General features: G+C 38.9%; 1 protein-coding gene across 1 annotated transcript in view; it reads right to left on the bottom strand.

The window, feature by feature from the left end:
- The window catches only part of LOC145313590 (venom allergen 3-like), a 48,098-nt gene that overhangs the window by 7,681 nt on the left and 22,781 nt on the right, over positions 1 to 17,636 (bottom strand). The gene's annotated exons all lie outside the window — the stretch shown is intronic.

Below are 17,636 nucleotides of genomic sequence, written 5' to 3'. Positions count from 1 at the left end.
AATAATTAAATATTTTTTGTATAAGAGGTTTTGTAAAGAAAAGTTTACATTGGATGGTTGTTTAAAAACAAAGCCATGGTTTTTTTCATTAGTTTTTGTTGTGAACAATTTCTTGCAATTTTTTTGGCAAGAGTTATATCTATATTTCTAGCTGTGCTAGTTATTTCGGACAGGGCATATATATTTTTATTCTCCATGTAAATTGCATAGTAAATGTTATAGAATTAGATTTGTCACAGGGACTACACGTAATTAAACACTATTTTATGGTATCAGCACCCTCCTTTAACCACAGAGATAGGGGCTACATGTAATTTAGCAGTTTTTAAAAGGTGTCTGCATCCTCCTAAACTATCAACATTTGTACATGTTATAAAATTAGATTTGTCATAGGACCTACATGTAATTTAGCACTTTTTTATTATATCTACACCCTCCTAAACTACCAAAATTGGTGCATGTTACAAAGTTATATTTGTCATAGGGCCGACATGTAATTTATCATTTTTCAAGAGATATCAGCACCCTCCTAAACTACCATCATTAGTACATGTTATAAAATTAGATTTGTCATAGGGCCGACATGTAATTTAGCGCCCTGTGCTCACAACCTCACGCAACAACTTGAAATTAGTAATATTAAATGCAGGTGTCCTATTATTATTGCAAACTTTTTAAAATCCGCCGTATTAGCAATATTAGTCTGTCAGTTGTAGGAAAGAAAATTCTTGTAGACTCGAGTCTCACAACAAATAAACACTGCATGGTAGTATTACATGTGAGACAAAAATAGAAAACTGACCAAAAGTAACAAATTATAGACAAATGTCTTTTTTAATGCCAGAGGGTTCTTGCTATCATAGTAGATTACATAAAGAATTTCAAATGAAATAAATCTGTTCTTATAATTATGGGTTAAGATTTAAAATTATTGTAATTAAGATGATATTCTTTAACTATTTCCTAATTTAAGAAAGACGTATTTGTAAGTTTGATGGCACAACTATTACACATTTAGTTCCACCCATTGCAGACATATAACAGTGGAGTATCATCCTAATCAAGCCACAAATTTTATTGTGATTTTATGTTTGGAAATATTTAGAAATATTTGATATCTTTATACACAGACAATTTAAAACCTGCTGAGAACAGAGATTTTGGAATGGTTAAATGTGTCTTTGAATCATTGAAGTGTGGTAGGGGAGTGTGGTGGGTGTCAACATCCCCTTCTAAATTGAAAATGAGAAGGCATATCTTTCCCTTTTCTCACCCCTCATGGTTTCACACAACCATGGAGAATAGCTGTGCACGCCACTGTTTGAAGATACAATTGGGTATTTGTAATCATTTATAAATAATTTTCTTTAAGCATTTGTTGTTTTCTAAAGATTAGCACAGATTTTTATTTTAAATAAATTTAACACTTTGACAAAATGATAAGGTAAATTGTTTAAGCCGACTTATTTGCATTTTGATAAGTATGGTTGTAACTTATGAATGGTTTAAGCATTTGATTTAAATATTAGTAAATTAGGTATTTACTTCTTCATTTGCCTATTCATTTCTTTGTGACTGCGCCCAATAAATATATTAAATATCATTTAGCATCTAATCTTTATAAGTAACGGGAGAAAATTTATTTTAAATTCAAATAATGTGGGAGAAAGATTTTAGATTTGAGCCATCTACATACAGGGTCTTTAAATATAAAAAAAAAAAAATTTGGCATCTAGTGGCTTTTTATTTGAGGGGAGAAGAAGAGGGTAGAAACATTATAATACACTAGCGGCTTCGCCCCTATTCGCACAAAGAGGTGATAAAAAAATTCAGGCGAAATTCGTTAAAGGACCAAGGAAATCTTCTACAAAACATAAAGGACCAAGGAAATCTTCAGCAAAAAAAAAAAAAAAATGGGGGGGGATTTTTTTGTTTTTAGGGGGGTTGGGGGTGTCCCACCCCCCCAAGAAAATAGCTTAAAACCACCACAGGACCAATAGGTAGCAATAGGACCAATATACCCTAAAGAGTAGAATCCGATCGGTTCAGTGGTTACCGAGATCTTAAGCTTCAGACGGACGGACAGACAGACAAACATCAAGCTACTTTGTATTATAGATTATTGTTTTAAGTTTTATTTAGGTTAACTATTTTGTGAAGGAGTGCATGCTCATTGGCATAATAACATCTTTAAGCCCTTATGCTTTCCCGAAAGAATACAATTAAAGCCTCAAATAAAGAGAATCTTTGCTTTTAAAGAATTAAAAGAAATATTGAACAATGAATTTATAACATTAATAACACATAACAGTGGGAAAGTATAAAAAGTTATTCTTTCTTGTAATTGTTGATAGCTTTTAACTGCTTACTTAGCAGAATGAGTTATTCCTGAACTATTTAATTAGTAATCTTTCATGTATAATAAACCGAATAATTTTGAAATTTAATTAAGCTGATTTTCGTAAGCCAAAAAAAGAACAAAGTATTAAAAGGTAGAAAAATAAGTATGGTATGTCATGTATCTTGTTATCTTTTCAGTGCTGAGCTACTTGTGCACATAATTGTGCTTGTTGAATTATAACGGAGACAAACATATGTGTACTCAAACAAATCACATTAATATAAATGTTTTCATTCCATTGTTTTCTTATTTTCCCACATATCACACTTACAATTTATAGTTGGGATGTTGATACCATTTTTCTTATCTAATCTTAACATCAAAATAACAACGGCATGTAAGTAAAAGGTCCTCCAAGACTATATATTCGAATATAAACCTTTAAATTCGCCTGGAAAAAAAATAATTCCAGTTTCAAAAAGATTTTTCATAATGTCATATAAATAATATTAATTTGTAATTATTATTTCATTGTGCATTTCTAAATTAATATTAATGATCATGATATAATACTGATCCCTTTAAAAACGCAAATCATCCTTTGCATGCAGATTATTTTAATAGGGACAAAAAAGAAAATTTAGATTTTTGAAAAATTAAAAAAATAAGAAAAATTTGTCAACCTCCTAAATGTTTGAAAGAGGAGCATCTGAAACACACATATAATCTTATATATTACGCCTAGTATATCATTTTAAACAATATCATATCATATTATGGTTTTAATTTCGCAGCTACTCTACAGTTTGTGTGTGTGTCAGTACATCCTATGAAATTAATTGGATATATTTTCTTTTTATTGACATGTAGAATAGAAATATATATTGACTTTCTTAATACTTAATGATCTACACAAAATGAACATATAGTTTTACATCTTTTAATACATATGAATTTCCCCCCCCCCCCCCTCCTGATTGAGAATTCTACGGTCCCTGTGAGTATTATTGTCCTTGTTATAGAATATTTACGCTTAATATACAGTAAGTACATCAGAGCAAGTTAATCAAGGTAGACTTTTTCCTTTATTGGTTATCACGTTGGTGATGGGTTCGAACCTGGCTTCAATGAAATATTGCCAAGGGAGTTTAAAAACTACTTACTGCTAGGATGTTAAATTTTCACTCTTAATTTTATAATAAAAAATTATATTGACTTGGCCCATTTAACATGTGCAACTTATTAACATACACAAGTAGTATTTTAATGATGGCCAAGATGAGACAATAAGGTATAATATTATGGAAGAATGTCAAATTCTGATAATAACAATAACCATTAAATTAGCTGTTTATATACTGTATTTTCAATAAAATCTAAAAGAAAGACAAAATATGTCATTTGTGACAAAATCTCAATAATTTACATAAATTCATAGTTCTGTAGTTTGTTCAATACAGTTTTATACAAAACCTTGAAAAATTATACTTATGCTAACAATGATGAGTAGAAATATGACATTTTATATGTTTGAAATTATTCTTCAATTGTGTTAAAAATTTGGTGGCATGTATAACAGTTAGTTGGCAATTTAACTTCAACTTAAAGTGAACCATATTTATTATCAATATTAGGTCTTATTGGGTTAGTACCCTGTAGGGCTCCAGCCATCGAGAAAGAGGACATGGACTGTAATTTTAGTGGAACCTAAAGTTTTATAAACCCATTATCTCATTCGTTTCCTTAAAAACATTGGGAAACTTTTAAAATTCTGGAATGGACGGCTCAGGCCAGAAGTGGCTAAATTTTTCAATCAATCATTTCAAGATTTGGTAATTACTTTAACCTGCATTGGGGATTTTTAAAAATGAAAACATTATAGTTATATGTCAACAAAAGCAAACTAATGTGATTACATCTTTCCTATTACAAAAACACCATTCTTTTAAAATTACTGTTTTTATAAGTATAGCTGGTTCAGCAGTTATTACAATGTGCTATTATCAAATCAGTGTGATGATAATTTAAGACTAGAAATAATATTATAGGCATAGAAAGTTTTACTTTACATGCACTATTCCTGCCCTACCAAAAATAAGAAACTCCATTATAGATTCAAATGACCTTTATCTTCCCAAATTAAGTACTGGCCTAATTTGCTAATGTAATAATATACATTCTATAACATTTAAGCAAATTGACCACATCTTATGTTAAAAATTGACCACGAATGAATATGGGAAATAAAAAGGTAGGGTGAGGTAAAAAAGTAATTTTAAGTGTACAAATAAAACTGCAAAGCAGTGGAACAATAATTTTGAAATATATTTATCTATAATACAAAGTAAAAGGATAAATGTAAGTATATAAAGTTGCTTATTCGTACCATTATATTTTACCATATATCCAAATCTTAAACATATCAGCATACTAATAATTTAAATCGCGTTATTTTTCTGCTAAAATTACAAATTAAGCTTCATTGTGCGAATCCCCTATATTATTATATTGTCTGGCTAGCGTCTAGTTTCAATGAAAATACATGTAATCTTAACATATTATAGTTGGGAGGTAGTGTGGTATTCGGCAACCGTGAGCCATGCCTATGGCACCCCTGATCTGGGGTTCGGTGGAGGGTCAATGGCCCTCCCCCGAGTCCTGGGGAAGGGGTCTAGTGACCCCCTCCCTACGCTTAGAATTAATGATTGAATCTGTCATGTTTATTATGGTTAACTGTATTCTTAATTCTCCCCCACCCTTTTCAGGGATGGGGGATCATTATTGCCCAAACTGACCATTGTATATGTATTATTGATGCTTTTATGTTATGATTATTTATTCCTATCCATGTAATTATTGTTTGTTGTATATAGCTTTAGTATCTTTTAAACCTTCAATAAAGTGACAACTGAAAATAGATGTTGATCATTATCTAGTGAAAGCTAGAGAAGCGTAGCTTCTCTATAGTAAGGTGTCCACGTCTGTTACACTGCCGTAATCTAATTGAACTCCGGTGTCTGCCATTTATCCTCGGCGGATACCACAACTTTGGTGACAGCTGTGTGAGATTACGGCGAACCACAAGTGTAGAGCAGACGCGCATCTGAGGCTAAGGTACTCCCAGCAGTGAATCTGGCAAAACTGACGCAAGCAACCTGAATTACCCACCCTGGACAGCAAAGTTTAACTCTGCATCCGGCAGTTGTGGAAGCGAGACAGCGAAATTTGACGAATAACCGCGAGCAGCGCTGATATCTAACGGAGAATTGAGCGCCAAAAGGGCTGAAACAGGCCTGCGGACCGGCTGAAACAAGCCAAATAAGTGTAAACGGCTGGAAATAGGCCAACTTTACTGCAAGAAATAGCAGGATCCAAACCAGTGGCGCTAGCAGGACGGGACATTCCCTGCCGCCATCAGCCGGATTTGGATCAGCGGCGCTAGCAGGACGGGACATTCCCTGCCGCCGATAGGCTGAAACATGCCACATAGCTGCAAGCTGCGAGCTAACATACGAGTGTAGTGCACCAGAACAGAGAAAAACTACGTCAACTCCGAGTATCCTGAGAGGCTACAACGCAGCCACCCATCTAGAAAAACAGATATTATGTTACATTGCAGGGATTACCACCCTGGTGTGATGGCCAAACAATAGATTTATGAGCAAAGCTTGGCAAACAAATTGTTGTGTTGTGATAAATCTAAGAATAGAACAGGCTTGGATTATTGTGTATTGTGATAACAGCTAAAAATAGAACAGAGTTGGTAAACAAATCTGTTATGCAATTGTGATAAGGACAAAAATAGAAGCTAGATGTAATATAATAAAGACCCTGATATACAATCAAAACATCTCAAGCCCACAGCACAACAACAATACACCCCTTATTCCAAGGGAAAGGGAGGAGCCCCTCTCCATTGAAGGCAAATACAATCAGGGTGATATAATAGATAAGCCTAGGATTAAGAAGAAAAGGCACTATTACACCAGCACACAGTTACCTCCCTCCCTCACAGGGGAAACGGACGGAGTTACCCCCGTCCCCTCACGCGCTTCCCCCTTCCTACCCACACTAGACTAAGTCCGTCTGTAGTGTGGGGCTAGCGATCGGACACACAGAGCGCCATTCACGGGTAGCGCAACAGAGTGCGGAAAATATCATAAATCCAACGGACGAAGCGGACCAATGAGAGAGCGAGTTGAGGGGTGAGAGCGCGTTTTCCCCGTGTGCGGCGCGGACGCGCGTTACAAGGACAGGAGATTCCACACACACACACACACACACACTCACACCGGAGCGGAGCTACTCCATAGCATTTAACAGGGGTATTTTTAGCAAATAAAGAATTACAAGCTTCTTTCCTTCTAGCTCTAGTGTGATAAAGGAAAACCCAATCAGTTCCTGACAGCAGTTCAGACCCTCAACATCTATCTACCCTACCAGCCTACCCTACAACCTCAGCACCTAACTAGTGATAAGTACAGCTAAGTTATATCTTTGCAACTAAACTACCAACCTAGTGATACAAACAGTGTTGGCTGTTAGGCTAGAAAGCCTCAAGTGACAAACCATTCATTTTAGTACTGTATAACTTTGTGTCCGCCGTTGCACCGTTGACCCAATGGACCAGCATCAAGCCCCAGGAGGTGACCAAGCCCCAGGATGGCTCCAGGATGACCCTCAGCCGGCCCCAGCCGAGTACCGCAAGCTGATGCTGAGCAATCTGCCGGAGTATAGAGGGCCGCCCAAGCAATCCTGGTCGGCACATATCCGCAGACTCGAGATGTCATGGGCGGCTTACCGCGTGCCACCTCATGATTCCCTCAACCGCCGCAACGCCCTCCTACTGTCATTGGTAGGGCAAGCGGCGGAAATGGCGTCCCATCTGTTTGGCGAGGCAGGCCAAGCCTTGACCTACGAACAGGTCAAGACCGAGTGTGAATTGCTATTTCGCCCTGCTTTTGAATCCCAAACGCTTAAACAAGCGTTTAGGGATTACAAGCAACACTCGACAGAACCTATACAAGCGTACATATCAACTAAGTGCGCCTTGTATAGGGACGCCTACAACCATGAGGATCTTGAGTTGTTGGTGGACGAATTAAATCGTGGAATTCGTAACGCCAATGTAAAACGCCTCATGATGAACCATGAAATTACGAGTGTACCTGAGTACACTCGTAAGGCCATGTTCACCGTGACCATGGTTACTAAGCAGCTGAAGGAAGGTGTATGCTTAGTGGACTCGACCGAAGGGCTGACTGGATCTGCTTGCATCCAGTTGCCCCAATATGACGACTCGGAGCCAATGGAGATTGGCTCCTTGGCTCCGGGTCTCCACCAGATGGGGAAGGTCGCTCCAGATGACAAGGTTCCAGGCCGCTGCTTCCGCTGCCAGGGGAGAGGCCACCGAGCTCGAGACTGCCCAACGCCTGTGGAAGTTAGCCTAGAGGAGAGACGCACCCAGCCACGCCGTGACCGTTCTGCCAAGTGTGAGCGTTGCCACTATGACGGTCACACGGCGGCCGACTGTAGAGCTGACTGGGCCCAGGTAGCCAGCCGCAGGCGCACCGCCGATAAGGGTGCCCCTCCAGGGAAGCCCAGCAGAGTGGCCCATATGGAAGGGAGCGCGCCCCCAGCACCCCAACAGCAAGCAGCCGCCCCCAGAGCTGCGGACCGAGCCGATGGGATGCAGCAGTTTGGGACTGTCCCAGCTAGGATCAACGTACTGGGCGGCGCGGCTGAACCCAACCGAGTTGGCCTAGGCTTCAGTCTTAACCATCTGGGGCCAGAGCTGATACAATCCAACAACATAGCCGAGCCAGAGGTGCTGAGGCCCCAGCCTTTTAGCCTCAACATGATGGAACCTGCCCGACTGAGCCTGCCCAGCAAGAGTGGAGGGGCACTGCCCAGCGTCCCTGAGACGGTGTATGGGGAGGCCCTGGCAGCCGCCGAACGAGAGAGGCAGGAGGTGCTAGCCAGCGCCTCTGCATCGATGTATGGGACGCCACCCGGCGTCGCCACCTGGGATGATGGGGGGGTGCTATCCAGCGCCTCCCACCTGGTGCCTGGGGCGACAACCGTCGCCGCCACCGAGATACCTGGATCCTGGAACGAGCCAGCCTCCAACCTGATGTCTGGGGCGACAACCGTCGCCGCCACCGAGAGACCTGAGTCCTGGAACGAGCCAGCGGTCCCAGAGGAAGGGGTGACACCCGTCACCCCCAGCCAGCCAGCGCCACCAGCCTGCAGGGAGAGCCCAGCTACATGCCATCCAGAGCCCCCTGCCAGCCAAGGGAACCCAGCTACTCAACATCAGGATAAGTTGAATTTGTTAAATGTGTTGTATCCAAGATATTGTAAAAACCCAGCCTTGCCTGTGCCCCCTGCACCAGAGGCTGGGGAGATTGAAATTCGGGAAAATAAGGACTTGCCTGTGCCACATGCACCTGAGTTCCTAGGGCAGGGGAGGGAAGTGAGTAAGGGCGAGCCTGTGCCACCTGCACTTCAGCCCCATGCCACTGGGCATGCTTTGGACAAGGGAGGGGAGCACTTGGGGCTAGGGGAGCCGACACCCAGGCAAGTGCCAGTCGCTTGCCAGTCTGTCATTGGGGAGGGTATCGGGGTGCCTCGGCCGCATATAGATAACGCTCAATGGAAACTTGTATCTAGCCAGGAGCAGCCCAGCCGTGTCCAGTCCCAAGAAGCAGCCGTGACCAGAGCTGAAGATCCCCAGCCGCGTGTACGAGGAAGATGGTTGCCTGGAAGCCTCTCCCATTGGTGGATGGTCCTGTGGGGTCTCCTGCTGGCAGCCGTGTGGCCAACAACCAGCTACGTCCTGGTGGGATGGGACTGTGCCAACCCCACCCATGTCACATCCTACAATAAAGAAAAGATGTGTAACACGGAGCCCCTACACCAGGAGGTGCCCCTGGGCCATGAAGTGCACGTCCTGCAGCAAGTCAAGGTGAGGGAAACCACCGGGTACAGTTGTCAGCTCACCGTGTCCCAGTGGACATTCAGGTGTGGAGTATGGGGTCACCTCAAGGTGACCTCGGTCCCCACCCTCATGAGGCCAACCAAGATAGACCCAGAAGCGTGCCGAGACCTGGCCAGGAACCGAGTCTACACGTTGCCAGGCAAGACCCAGCCACTGACGTTCCAGCTGAACCATCCCCTGTTCTTCACCATCGACATGGTGGGCGCCCTCGTCAACAGCCCCGAGGGGGTGGGTTGTGAGGGGGAGGACGTCCACTTCGAGGGCCAGCTATACCGCAACGAATTAGTGCTCCAGGAGTGACGGCTGCTGGTCAAGGAGGAGACCTATGTGGTGGAGGATGGACGTGTGGAGTCCCAGTCTGACCACCTGACCCTAGAGTGTCCCCATTCTGAGCTGTCCTGCATCACTGGGGAAGCAACCTACGTGTGGGACCACCTGGGAAGAGATTGCCCCTTGAGGCTGATCCGCAGCCTCCAGCCCAGCCTGGTGATGGATGCATATCTGGTTGACCATCAGGCCCAGTTTTTCATCAACATGACCAACCCCACCTCGATTGTGAACTGCGACTTCGAGGCCCATGCCACAAACCATCCAGCGTTGTTCGTGGCAGCTGACCCAGCCGCTGCTGCGCTGCCCAGAGTGTCGGCCAGGGATGTTGACGTTCCCCTTCAAGCACAAATACATGCAGGTTATATTGGGTTTACCCTGGAAACGCGCATGAAAAGCACCGCAGCAGAAGAAGTAGCAGCCAACTGCTGGAAGCTCCAGCAACTAGACCCGGCCCACCCGGTGCGTGTCCAGGGGAGCACGTTCTCGGTACTGAGGGGAGACATCCTGCTGCAGCTGACCTGCCAACGTCACAAGTACGTTGTCCGCGAACACAAGGAGTGTTGGGACAAAGTGCCAGTAGAGCCCACAGGTTTTGTAGACGCTGTGACGCGGGTATATAGTGAACACGCCACCAAGATTCCCTGCTCCTCCACCTACCCCCTGACTGTGCACGCGGAGGAAGGCTGGATAGAGTTAACCCCCGCTCCCAAGAAAAGGCCACCCCCGCTGGATACGCCTACGCAGTTGTTGACCGAACCCTTAGATGACTTCAGTTCAGGTGGCTTGTATTCGCAGGCTGAGTTGAACGACTGGCAACAACTGCTGGCGTTCCCAGCATACAAGAGTGCCATGCTGACCGGCCTATCCTATGGCTCCTGCGTTCAGCAAGGCAGCTGTTCGGCCACAGGAGACCATGGGATAGTGTCCTACAACATTGACCGACTGGCGGAGGAAGGAGAGGCAGCTCTGGATGTCTGGGCTGGATTTAGACAAGCCATCCACGAGTGGGGAGATGGCGCAGCCATACTGTGTTTGCTGTTGTTGATCCTCAAACTGTTGGGGGACCTAACCATCATTTCCCTGGCAGCAGCACAAGGAGGAGTCCGGGCAGCCCTGAATGCGATATCACAAGTGTTCCTGTACCATCCAGCTTTGTATAGGAAAGCGCTGGCTAGAGCCAGGCTCAACCATGCCAAGTCCCGGGACTTTTCAGTGGACTGGGATGCCATTCCCATCGGCAGGGAAGCAGCCGAGGAAATGGTGTCTATGAAATCAACTGACAGCGGGCATGACCGCCCAGGTAGGCCAGGACCGCCCTCTGGCAGACCCCGCGGCCCCTCAGGAGGACAGGCCGCTGCTCAGACGATCAACCTGGCAGCCAGCGCCCCAGCCGCTGCCAACAACAACCAGCAGGCCCCACTGCTGACTGTCCCAGCAACAACTGTGCCACCAGCAAACCTGATACCTGCCGGCGCTGACCAACGTGTCCAACCCAAGCCAGCCTCTGCCTTCTACCCCACATTGGGAGCCCATCAACCCTAAAAAGACATTCACCACTAGGATTCCATTGAATCATTATCGTTTGTATATATTTTAGCCCTAAGGAGCGGGCCGAAGGCCTCAACCACTGTCGGAAGTCTGGTAGGGAAACCACCTCCCAGCCTTCCGAGGGGAGAGTTGTGGTATTCGGCAACCGTGAGCCATGCCTATGGCACCCCTGATCTGGGGTTCGGTGGAGGGTCAATGGCCCTCCCCCGAGTCCTGGGGAAGGGGTCTAGTGACCCCCTCCCTACGCTTAGAATTAATGATTGAATCTGTCATGTTTATTATGGTTAACTGTATTCTTAATTCTCCCCCACCCTTTTCAGGGATGGGGGATCATTATTGCCCAAACTGACCATTGTATATGTATTATTGATGCTTTTATGTTATGATTATTTATTCCTATCCATGTAATTATTGTTTGTTGTATATAGCTTTAGTATCTTTTAAACCTTCAATAAAGTGACAACTGAAAATAGATGTTGATCATTATCTAGTGAAAGCTAGAGAAGCGTAGCTTCTCTATAGTAAGGTGTCCACGTCTGTTACACTGCCGTAATCTAATTGAACTCCGGTGTCTGCCATTTATCCTCGGCGGATACCACAGTAGAACTATGTCTAGTTTCTATAATAAATACATGTAATCTTAACATATTATAGTTGGGAGGTAGAACTATGTCTAGTTTCTATAATAAATACATGTAATCTTAACATATTATAGTTGGGAGGTAGAACTATGTCTAGTTTCTATAATAAATACATGTAATCTTAACATATTATAGTTGGGAGGTAGAACTACGTCTAGTTTCTATAATAAATACATGTAATCTTATAATATTATACCCTCTAACTGGTCTGCCGATCAAAAAAGTCAGCATTATAATATTTGTATAGATAAAAAAGATTACGCTTAAAGAAATTAGATACAGTGTCACCTTCCTAACTTTAAGCATATTAGCAAATTTAACAACTCTATCTTAATAAATGGAAATTGCTTTCAAATTTAACGCAATTCAAGTCTTCATTTTTTGACTAAGTCAGTTAGGGAGTTGAATCCATTTTTATAAAAGCAGAAACATAATCTATGATTATGGTTTGGACCCTATAAAACTGTAATCTACCCTTCCACTTTCCCCTCTCTTGGTGAAGATATCTTCAACGCCGATACGATTTTTGAAATGTAAGATTCCAATTTTGCTTCTCTTGGTGAAGATATCTTCAACACCGATACGATATTTGAAATGTAAGATTCCACTTTCAATAGGGGCGAAACTGGAATCATGGTTTACATTTTTAATATCTATGTTTCTGTAATCTTCAATTACTTTTTTAACATCGACATAATAGAAATGTACCATACTATTTTAAAATTATGTCAATTGTGAAAAAAGCATATATTTTATATATAATTTAAACATTGTTGTATATTCTTAATTAAATAAATGAAACATACAAAGAGCGTACATATATAAAAGATGTTTTGTTTATTTTAAAAAAGTACTTTAAAAATCATATCAAATGAGTATTCAACATTATTTTAAGAAAGTTGTTTATTAATTAATTCAATTGTATATATTTGTAATTTTTTTGTTCATTTTTTTTCATCTTAATATTTCCCTAGTAATCTCTCACCGTGTAAGTAAGCACTAAGAGGTTAATTGATTATCTAATTGTGCATTTTTGTGGTAAATTACTGATCAATTACTGAACAATTTGGTCTGATTTGTGAGTTAAAAGTGGATGGAGTAAATAAATCCTTAGACATTTATAGTAAAAGTTGCTTGTATCAGTTCAAGTGAAGAAAAAGAAGGAGGAGTAATAAGGGAGGGGGGGGGGGAGTTCTGACACATTTGCGTAATCCTGGTGTATAGGCTTTATCTTTGGACTGAGAGAATAGGTTATTAGATTTTATGTTAAATTTCTTATAAGCAATTGATGAAAATTTTTGCTTATTTGGATTTTATCTGCCAAATCATCAACTTTCGTCATAAACTGCTTACAGGAAAGAAGGGATTATGGGGGGGGGGGGGGAGTTCTGACACATTTGCATAAACCTGGTGTATAGGCTTTATCTTTGGACTGAGAGATATGTTATTAGGGATAAAATTATTTTTATATGATGAATTTCCCCCAGATTTAAAATTTTTTGGATAGGCCTCCAGGTTCCGGAGCTCCAGGCCTCCAGGTGGTCTCTGTACAGGTAAAGATTAAAAATAAGATTTTTTTTTGAAGAGTTAGAGGCAGTGTTCCGGAGCCGAAGCCGGAGCCGGGAGCAGCAACATTTTTGGTGGAGCCGGAGCCAGATCCGGAGCCGTATTTTTTGTTAAAAATAGCTCCGGCTCCGGACTAGCTAAAAATGATTTTTTAAAGTAATATTATAATTTGGCAACGGTCTATTTCCATATAATAAACTGAAAAACTATTGTTACTTAACAAATATACACACATCCTTCTACTTTTATATAGCTTTAATCAAATAAAAGCAAAATATTTTATATTATTTATTTTATTTTATCAAATTCAATAATGAAAAAAAATTTTAAGGTAGGAGCCGCATCAAAATCATACGGCTCCGACACCCTGGTTAGAGGTTAACTTATAAAACAAAATATGCTTCTTTTTGATTGTTATTCACATATTTTGTCTCATATGCTGACATCTAACTCTTAAAAAAAATTTTTTTTTCATTTTTACCTGTAGAGAGACCACCTGGAGGCCTGGAGCTCCAGAACCTGGAGGCCTATCCAAAAAATCTTAAATCTGGGATAATCCCTCTAACCAAACCGGTAATTTTTTCAGTTTTTTGAAGAAAATAAATAGGGAAAATACTAATATTTTCTAATAAAACAAAGATCATTAGAAAGATTATGGAAAAGACTATCAGGTTATCCTTTTAGAAGTTTGATATAATTGGACTTAAAGTCGACAGATTAATACCCCACAACGGCTAAACCAATAACGTTTTTTTCAACCTTAAAGAAATCAATGAAAAACGGCAAAATGGCCAATCAAATGTATTTAGGTTTGGTTAGAGGGATTATCCACAAAAATTTTCATAAGGATTAGACTATTCCTTCTATGACAAAAAACGTTTTTTGTAAGACATTTTCTTTCAAATTAAATTTTAATTTTTTCATAAAAAAACACTGTCCTATCCACTTTTTGGCCTAATTCTTAAAAAGCCCATATTGAATTTTGGAAAACCTAAAAATTAACCTTAAAAATCAAATTCAAATTTTTTTTTCAAAAATGAAAATGCCCTGCCACAAACTCTGGTTATTTTTGAAAAAAATATTAACTCTTTTTTAAAGCTCTCAACCGATTTGAAAAGTACGGAGAATTCTTAGTTAAAAAGATTTTTATGGATTAAAAAAATATTTTTTTGTCAAACGTTGAGACCCTAAAACTACCCTTAAAGGAGGCCTGCATGAAATACCACGCTTTATTTGCTAAAAGACTGCCACAAGTAGACCCAATACCCCAAATTTTAAGTCTTCAGCTTCAATAACAAAAAAGTGCTAGGCATTTTAAAATAGCATATTATGTACAATGAAAATTTTGAAAGATTTCCAATGCTCATAAAAGAAAAAAAAACAATATTAATTATGTCGCATAGACATAAAATTATAACTTTATCTTTGTCAGAAACTTAGATTGCCGGTAACTGATTACATTTTTAAAATAAAAACACCAAATTTCATAGTCAAAATCTAAGAAAAAAATCATAGCGGAAACAAAGGGGTAAACTAATACAAGATCAGCTGTGATTGGTTGCTTAGCTGAATCAGCCTTCTGATTGGCTACAGTACACTCGGCACAACCCAAGTTAAACTTATTTTTTTTTAATGATTTTGACTATAAAAATGGGTATTTTTATTGTAAAAATATAATTAGTTACTGGAAATTTAAATTTATGACAAAAATAAGCTTATAATTTTGTTTCTAGGCCACATAGTTCAATTTCAAAATATCTACATTAGCACTGAAATTCTTTCAAAATTTTTATAGCACATAAAATGTCATTTTAAAATGCCTAGAACTTTTTTGTTATAGAAGCTGAAGGCTTAAAATTTGGGGTATTGGGTGTACTTGTGGCAGTCTTTCAGCAGTTAAAGCGTGGTATTTCTTGCATGCTTCCTTTTAAATTGAACTCACAAAATTTTCATTAATTTAATAACAAATTTGCTTCTACGAAAGGAACATGGAGATAAAGGTCATTTTATGAAGGTAGGTCGATAATTACCCCTTACTGGTCTATGCCCCCCCTCACCCTACTTAATGCAAATGGATCATTTTTAGATAGTTTGTACTGTACTGGTTTCTCTGTTCTAATTGGGGGAGGGAAGGGGGTTAAGAAAAGTTATAAATATTCTACAACAATTCACTGTAAATCAAAAACCTTGAAATGGATCAAATGTAGATATTGAATAAGAGAGAGGGGGAGGATCGTTCATATCCTGCCTTACTCATTTAAAGTAAAAAAAAATTTTCCATCAAAACAGACAATGCAGCGTTCAAATAGGACCAAGAGACATTTAGAATCCATTGAGTTTGAAATAATAGCAGCTCCTTGGCACTTCTTTCATTTTTAAGATTTGAGGTGAAAACACCAAATTCAACGTATTTACAAGGCAATTCTACTTTGAATACAGGAAAATAAGATGTGTTTCTGTAAATTGTGCTCAGTATAGTTTTAGATACTTTTGTAACAAAAATAAAATCTTATTAATGTGAAATCAATGCAGCAGTTGTGATTTGACTTGAATTTGGTTAACTTGTCTTTGTGTTTTATTTGTTTTCCTTTTGATCTTAAACATTAAACTGTTTTTAACCTAGTTTTGAATGGGAGGTCAAACATATACTAGGACACCTATAGAATCAGACTGCAGAGCCCAAATTTGAATTAAGTCCCCAATAAACTTTTTTTGGGGGATTTAAAAATTAATTTTTAGTGTTGCTGTAGTCATTTTGACCGGAGCAAACGTTCTTTTTTTACTTCGGGTAATATTGTGGCTTACAGAACATTTTTATATAATTCACTTTATGTTAATACAATAAAAAAACATTACTCTGTTCATTGGAAATAATTTTTTTTCCAAAACAATTAATTTCATTGAAAAATCTAACATTTACAATAAAACAAATAATTCTAAAGTCTAACCAATAAGAAGTCTTGTTTTATTTCAATTCTTTACAATTCAAAAAAAAGAGTGTTTTCACAAAGGGACTCATTTTACTATGTTTTTAATATAAGTGATAGAACACAAACATGTTAATGTTAAATCATTGATATATTATAAAGAATTAATTTTTTAATTAATTAATTTAGATGAAATCAAAAGGCCTAATTTTACTCTATACCAGAATACAAGATTTATGAAGCAAAACACTCTAAAAGCTAAGAATTTTACCCCAATAAAAAAAAACCTTGTGCTCTGGTCAAACATGACCAGAGCATCAGTAAAAATTAATTTTTAAATCCCCCAAAAAAAGTTTATTGGGGACTTAATTCAAATTTAGGCTCTGCAGTCCAATTCTACTGTTGTCATAGTATATTTTTATATATGTTTTAAAAATAGGTTAAAAACAGTTTAAAGGGCAAATATAGGTTGAATATGATATGGGCTCAGAAAAACCGTGCCATTCCATAGATTAAAAATAACTTAAAGATATTTACATATTTAATTGTATAAGTCTGTTATAGCTTAAAACCTGGACATGTAATTTTATCTAATTAGTATGGTTCCCTAAGAACTCCAAACACCCTAGCATCACAAAAGGATTCTTAGGAAGGTTGAATTAGAAAGCTTTCGTTAAATGAAATGTGGAAACGAGTTATCAATGTATTTTTTTGTAACTTGGATTTTACTTCCTTAACAATATTCCCCACCAAAGTATAAAGTATATGATTTTTTTATAAAAAAAACCTTTAACAGAAAAATTTTATTTCATGTCAGTATGAAAATTATAATGTAATTGTTATAATTAATTTAAAGGGGACAAAAATGATAAATGAACATTGTTTCTTTTTTCTTATATTTTTTTCTGGAGAAATTGTGCAACTGTTTTGTGTGTCTTCGTTTGTGTGTGTGTTGAAAAATGCATACTTTAGGGTATTTATATCATCCAGAACTAATCAATGATCTTTGTACAGAAAAGAAACTTTAAAACATATTATTTACCCTAGTCAATACTCCTGACGCACAAATACGCAAATTATTTTTACGCTTTTTAAAAATTAAATAAAATAGTATGTAATCTAAAAAAATAAACATTTAAATTGTCATTTAAGATGCATGCCAATGTAATAGTCAATCAAACTTAAGCAAAATAGTCAAAAAAAGTCTTATAAAAGATAAAAAAGCCAATTTTGTTGTTCATTTTTATATGTTGAAGTGAACACAAAAATTGCAATATCTACTT

This window comes from Acartia tonsa, chromosome 3 (genome assembly GCF_053477335.1).
Source record: "Acartia tonsa isolate MP-2025a chromosome 3, ASM5347733v1, whole genome shotgun sequence".
NCBI classification, from domain to species: domain Eukaryota; kingdom Metazoa; phylum Arthropoda; class Copepoda; order Calanoida; family Acartiidae; genus Acartia; species Acartia tonsa.
This window is presented reverse-complemented; position numbering and strand designations above follow the sequence as displayed.